The following is a 6,000-nucleotide window of genomic DNA, read 5'->3' as shown; positions in this document are numbered from 1 at the left end:
GACTGTGTCTTCACCCAACTCCCAGTCACTGGGCAGGGACCCTGTCTTCACCCAACTCCCAGTAACTGGGCAGAGACCCTGTCTTCACCCAACTCTCAGTCACTGGGCAGGGACTGTGTCTTCACCCAACTCCCAGTCACTGGGCAGGGACTGTGTCTTCACCCAACTCCCAGTCACTGGGCAGGGACCCTGTCTTCACCCAACTCCCAGTCACTGGGCAGAGACTGTGTCTTCACCCAAATCCCAGTCATTGGGCAGGGACCCTGTCTTCACCCAACTCCCAGTCACTGGGCAGGGACCCTGTCTTCACCCAACTCCCAGTCACTGGGCAGCGACCCTGTCTTCACCCAACTCCCAGTCACTGGGCAGGGACTGTGTCTTCACCCAACGCCCAGTCACTGGGCAGGGACCCTGACTTCACCCAACTCCCAGTCACTGGGCAGGGACCCTGTCTTCACCCAACTCCCAGTCACTGGGCAGGGAACCTGTCTTCACCCAACTCCCAGTCACTGGGCAGCGACCCTGTCTTCACCAACTCCCAGTCACTGGGCAGGGACCCTGTCTTCACCCAACTCCCAGTCACTGGGCAGAGACTGTGTCTTCACCCAACTCCCAGTCACTGGGCAGGGACTGTGTCTTCACCCAACTCCCAGTCACTGGGCAGGGACCCTGTCTTCACCCAACTCCCAGTCACTGGGCAGGGACTGTGTCTTCACCCAACTTCCAGTCACTGGGCAGGGACTGTGTCTTCACCCAACTCCCAGTCACTGGGCACGGACTGTGTCTTCACCCAACTCCCAGTCACTGGGCAGGAACTGTGTCTTCACCCAACTCCCAGTCACTGGGCAGGAACTGTGTCTTCACCCAACTCCCAGTCACTGGGCAGGGACCCTGTCTTCACCAACTCCCAGTCACTGGGCAGGGCCCCTGTCTTCACCCAACGCCCAGTCACTGGGCAGGGACCCTGACTTCACCCAACTCCCAGTCACTGGGCAGGGACCCTGTCTTCACCCAACTCCCAGTCACTGGGCAGGGAACCTGTCTTCACCCAACTCCCAGTCACTGGGCAGCGACCCTGTCTTCACCAACTCCCAGTCACTGGGCAGGGACCCTGTCTTCACCCAACTCCCAGTCACTGGGCAGAGACTGTGTCTTCACCCAACTCCCAGTCACTGGGCAGGGACTGTGTCTTCACCCAACTCCCAGTCACTGGGCAGGGACCCTGTCTTCACCCAACTCCCAGTCACTGGGCAGGGACTGTGTCTTCACCCAACTCCCAGTCACTGGGCAGGGACCCTGTCTTCACCCAACTCCCAGTCACTGTGCACGGACCCTGTCTTCACCCAACTCCCAGTCACTGGGCAGGAACTGTGTCTTCACCCAACTCCCAGTCACTGGGCAGGGACTGTGTCTTCACCTAACTCCCAGTCACTGGGCAGGGACCCTGTCTTCACTAACTCCCAGTCACTGGGCAGGGACCCTGTCTTCACCCAACTCCCAGTCACTGGGCAGGGACCCTGACTTCACCCAACTCCCAGTCACTGGGCAGGGACCCTGTCTTCACCCAACTCCCAGTCACTGGGCAGGGAACCTGTCTTCACCCAACTCCCAGTCACTGGGCAGCGACCCTGTCTTCACCAACTCCCAGTCAATGGGCAGGGACCCTGTCTTCACCCAACTCGCAGTCACTGGGCAGGGAACCTGTCTTCACCCAACTCCCAGTCACTGGGCTGGGACTGTGTCTTCACCCAGCTCCCAGTCACTTGGCAGGGACCCTGTCTTTACCCAACTCCCAGTCACTGGGCAGAGACTGTGTCTTCACCCAACTCCCAGTCACTGGGCAGGGACCCTGTCTTCACCCAACTCCCAGTCACTGGGCAGGGACTGTGTCTTCACCCAACTCCCAGTCACTGGGCAGGGACCCTGTCTTCACCCAACTCCCAGTCACTGGGCAGAGACCCTGTCTTCACCCAACTCCCAGTCACTGGGCTGGGACTGTGTCTTCACCCAACTCCCAGTCACTGGGCTGGGACTGTGTCTTCACCCAACTCCCAGTCACTGGGCAGAGACTGTGTCTTCACCCAACTCCCAGTCACTGGGCAGGGACTGTGTCTTCACCCAACTCCCAGTCACTGGGCAGGGACCATGTCTTCACCCAACTCCCAGTCACTGGGCAGAGACCCTGTCTTCACCCAACTCCCAGTCACTGGGCAGGGACTGTGTCTTCACCCAACTCCCAGTCACTGGGCATGGACTGTGTCTTCACCCAACTCCCAGTCACTGGGCAGAGACTGTGTCTTCACCCAACTCCCAGTCACTGGGCAGGGACTGTTTCTTCACCAAACTCCCAGTCACTGGGCAGGGACCCTGTATTCACCCAACTCCCAGTCACTGGGCAGGCACCCTGTCTTCATCCAACTCCCAGTCACTGGGCAGGGACTGTGTCTTCACCCAACTCCCAGTCACTGGGCAGGGACCCTGTCTTCACCCAACTCCCAGTCACTGGGCAGGGACCCTGTCTTCACCCAACTCCCAGTCACTGGGCAGAGACTGTGTCTTTACCCAACTCCCAGTCACTGGGCACGGATTGTGTCTTCACCCAACTCCCAGTCACTGGGCAGGGACCCTGTCTTCACCCAACTCCCAGTCACTGGGCAGGGACCCTGTCTTCTCCCAACTCCCAGTCACTGGGCAGGGACTGTGTCTTCACCCAACTCCCAGTCACTGGGCAGGGACTGTGTCTTTACCCGACTCCCAGTCACAGGGCAGGGACTGTGTCTTCACCCAACTCCCAGTCACTTGGCAGGGACCCTGTATTCACCCAACTCCCAGTCACTGGGCAGGGACCCTGTCTTCACCCAACTCCCAGTAACTGGGCAGAGACCCTGTCTTCACCCAACTCCCAGTCACTGGGCAGGGACTGTGTCTTCACCCAACTCCCAGTCACTGGGCAGGGACTGTGTCTTCACCCAACTCCCAGTCACTGGGCAGGGACCCTGTCTTCACCCAACTCCCAGTCACTGGGCAGAGACTGTGTCTTCACCCAACTCCCAGTCACTGGGCAGGGACCCTGTCTTTACCCAACTCCCAGTCACTGGGCAGGGACCCTGTCTTCACCCAACTCCCAGTCACTGGGCAGGGACCCTCTCTTCACCCAACTCCCAGTCACTGGGCAGGGACTGATTATTCACCAAACTCCCAGTCACTGGGCAGGGACCCTGTCTTTACCCAACTCCCAGTAACTGGGCAGAGACCCTGTCTTCACCCAACTCCCAGTCACTGTGCAGGGACCCTGTCTTCACCCAACTCCCAGTCACTGGGCAGGGACTGTGTCTTCCCCCATCTCCCAGTCACTGGGCAGAGACCCTGTCTTCACCCAACTCCCAGTCACTGGGCAGGGACTGTGTCTTCACCCAACTCCCAGTCACTGGGCAGGGACTGTGTCTTCACCCAACTCCCAGTCACTGGGCAGAGACTGTGTCTTCACCCAACTCCCAGTCACTGGGCAGGGACTGTGTCTTCATCCAACTCCCAGTCACTGGGCAGGGACCGTGTCTTCACCCAACTCCCAGTCACTGGGCAGAGACCCTGTCTTCACCCAACTCCCAGTCACTGGGCAGGGACTGTGTCTTCACCCAACTCCCAGTCACTGGGCAGAGACTGTGTCTTCACCCAACTCCCAGTCACTGGGCAGGGACTGTTTCTTCACCAAACTCCCAGTCACTGGGCAGGGACCCTGTATTCACCCAACTCCCAGTCACTGGGCAGGGACCCTGTCTTCATCCAACTCCCAGTCACTGGGCAGGGACTGTGTCTTCACCCAACTCCCAGTCACTGGGCAGGGACTGTGTCTTCACCCAACTCCCAGTCACTGGGCAGAGACTGTGTCTTCACCCAACTCCCAGTCACTGGGCAGGGACTGTGTCTTCACCCAACTCCCAGTCACTGGGCAGGGACTGTGTCTTCACCCAACTCCCAGTCACTGGGCAGGGACTGTGTCTTCACCCAACTCCCAGTCACAGTGCAGGGACCCTGTCTTCACCCAACTCCCAGTCACTGGGCAGAGACCCTGTCTTCACCCAACTCCCAGTAACTGGGCAGAGACCCTGTCTTCACCCAACTCCCAGTCACTGGGCAGGGACTGTGTCTTCACCCAACTCCCAGTCACTGGGCAGGGACTGTGTCTTCACCCAACTCCCAGTCACTGGGCAGGGACTGTGTCTTCACCCAACTCCCAGTCACTGGGCACGGACTGTGTCTTCACCCAACTCCCAGTCACTGGGCAGGAACTGTGTCTTCACCCAACTCCCAGTCACTGGGCAGGGACTATGTCTTCACCCAACTCCCAGTCACTGGGCAGGGACCCTGTCTTCACCAACTCCCAGTCAATGGGCAGGGACCCTGTCTTCCCCCAACTCCCAGTCACTGGGCAGGGACCCTGACTTCACCCAACTCCCAGTCACTGGGCAGGGACCCTGTCTTCACCCAACTCCCAGTCACTGGGCAAGGAACCTGTCTTCACCCAACTCCCAGTCACTGGGCAGCGACCCTGTCTTCACCAACTCCCAGTCACTGGGCAGGGAGCCTGTCTTCACCCAACTCCCAGTCAATGGGCAGGGACCCTGTCTTCACCCAACTCGCAGTCACTGGGCAGGGAACCTGTCTTCACCCAACTCCCAGTCACTGGGCTGGGACTGTGTCTTCACCCAGCTCCCAGTCACTTGGCAGGGACCCTGTCTTTACCCAACTCCCAGTCACTGGGCAGAGACTGTGTCTTCACCCAACTCCCAGTCACTGGGCAGGGACCCTGTCTTCACCCAATTCCCAGTCACTGGGCAGGGACTGTGTCTTCACCCAACTCCCAGTCACTGGGCAGGGACCCTGTCTTCACCCAACTCCCAGTCACTAGGCAGAGACCCTGTCTTCACCCAACTCCCAGTCACTGGGCAGGGACTGTATCTTCACCCAACTCCCAGTCACTGGGCAGGGACTGTGTCTTCACCCAACTCCCAGTCACTGGGCAGAGACTGTGTCTTCACCCAACTCCCAGTCACTGGGCAGGGACTGTGTCTTCACCCAACTCCCAGTCACTGGGCAGGGACCATGTCTTCACCCAACTCCCAGTCACTGGGCAGAGACCCTGTCTTCACCCAACTCCCAGTCACTGGGCAGGGACTGTGTCTTCACCCAACTCCCAGTCACTGGGCAGGGACTGTGTCTTCACCCAACTCCCATTCACTGGGCAGGGACCGTGTCTTCACCCAACTCCCAGTCACTGGGCAGTTACTGCGTCTTCACCCAACTCCCAGTCACTGGGCATGGACTGTGTCTTCACCCAACTCCCAGTCACTGGGCAGAGACTGTGTCTTCACCCAACTCCCAGTCACTGGGCAGGGACTGTTTCTTCACCAAACTCCCAGTCACTGGGCAGGGACCCTGTAATCACCCAACTCCCAGTCACTGGGCAGGGACCCTGTCTTCATCCAACTCCCAGTCACTGGGCAGGGATCCTGTCTTCACCCAACTCCCAGTCACTGGGCAGGGACCCTGTCTTCACCCAACTCCCAGTCACTGGGCAGGGACCCTGTCTTCACCCAACTCCCAGTCACTGGGCAGAGACTGTGTCTTTACCCAACTCCCAGTCACTGGGCACGGATTGTGTCTTCACCCAACTCCAAGTCACTGGGCAGGGACCCTGTCTTCACCCAACTCCCAGTCACTGGGCAGGGACCCTGTCTTCTCCCAACTCCCAGTCACTGGGCAGGGACTGTGTCTTCACCCAACTCCCAGTCACTGGGCAGGGACTGTGTCTTTACCCAACTCCCAGTCACTGGGCAGGGACTGTGTCTTCACCCAACTCCCAGTCACTGGGCGGGCACCCTGTCTTCACCCAACTCCCAGTCACTGGGCAGGGACCCTGTCTTCACCCAACTCCCAGTCACTGGGCAGGGACCCTGTCTTCACCCAACTCCCAGTCACTGTGCACGGACCCTGTCTTCA

This window comes from Pristiophorus japonicus, unplaced genomic scaffold (genome assembly GCF_044704955.1).
Source record: "Pristiophorus japonicus isolate sPriJap1 unplaced genomic scaffold, sPriJap1.hap1 HAP1_SCAFFOLD_389, whole genome shotgun sequence".
Classification (NCBI taxonomy): domain Eukaryota; kingdom Metazoa; phylum Chordata; class Chondrichthyes; family Pristiophoridae; genus Pristiophorus; species Pristiophorus japonicus.
This window is presented reverse-complemented; position numbering follows the sequence as displayed.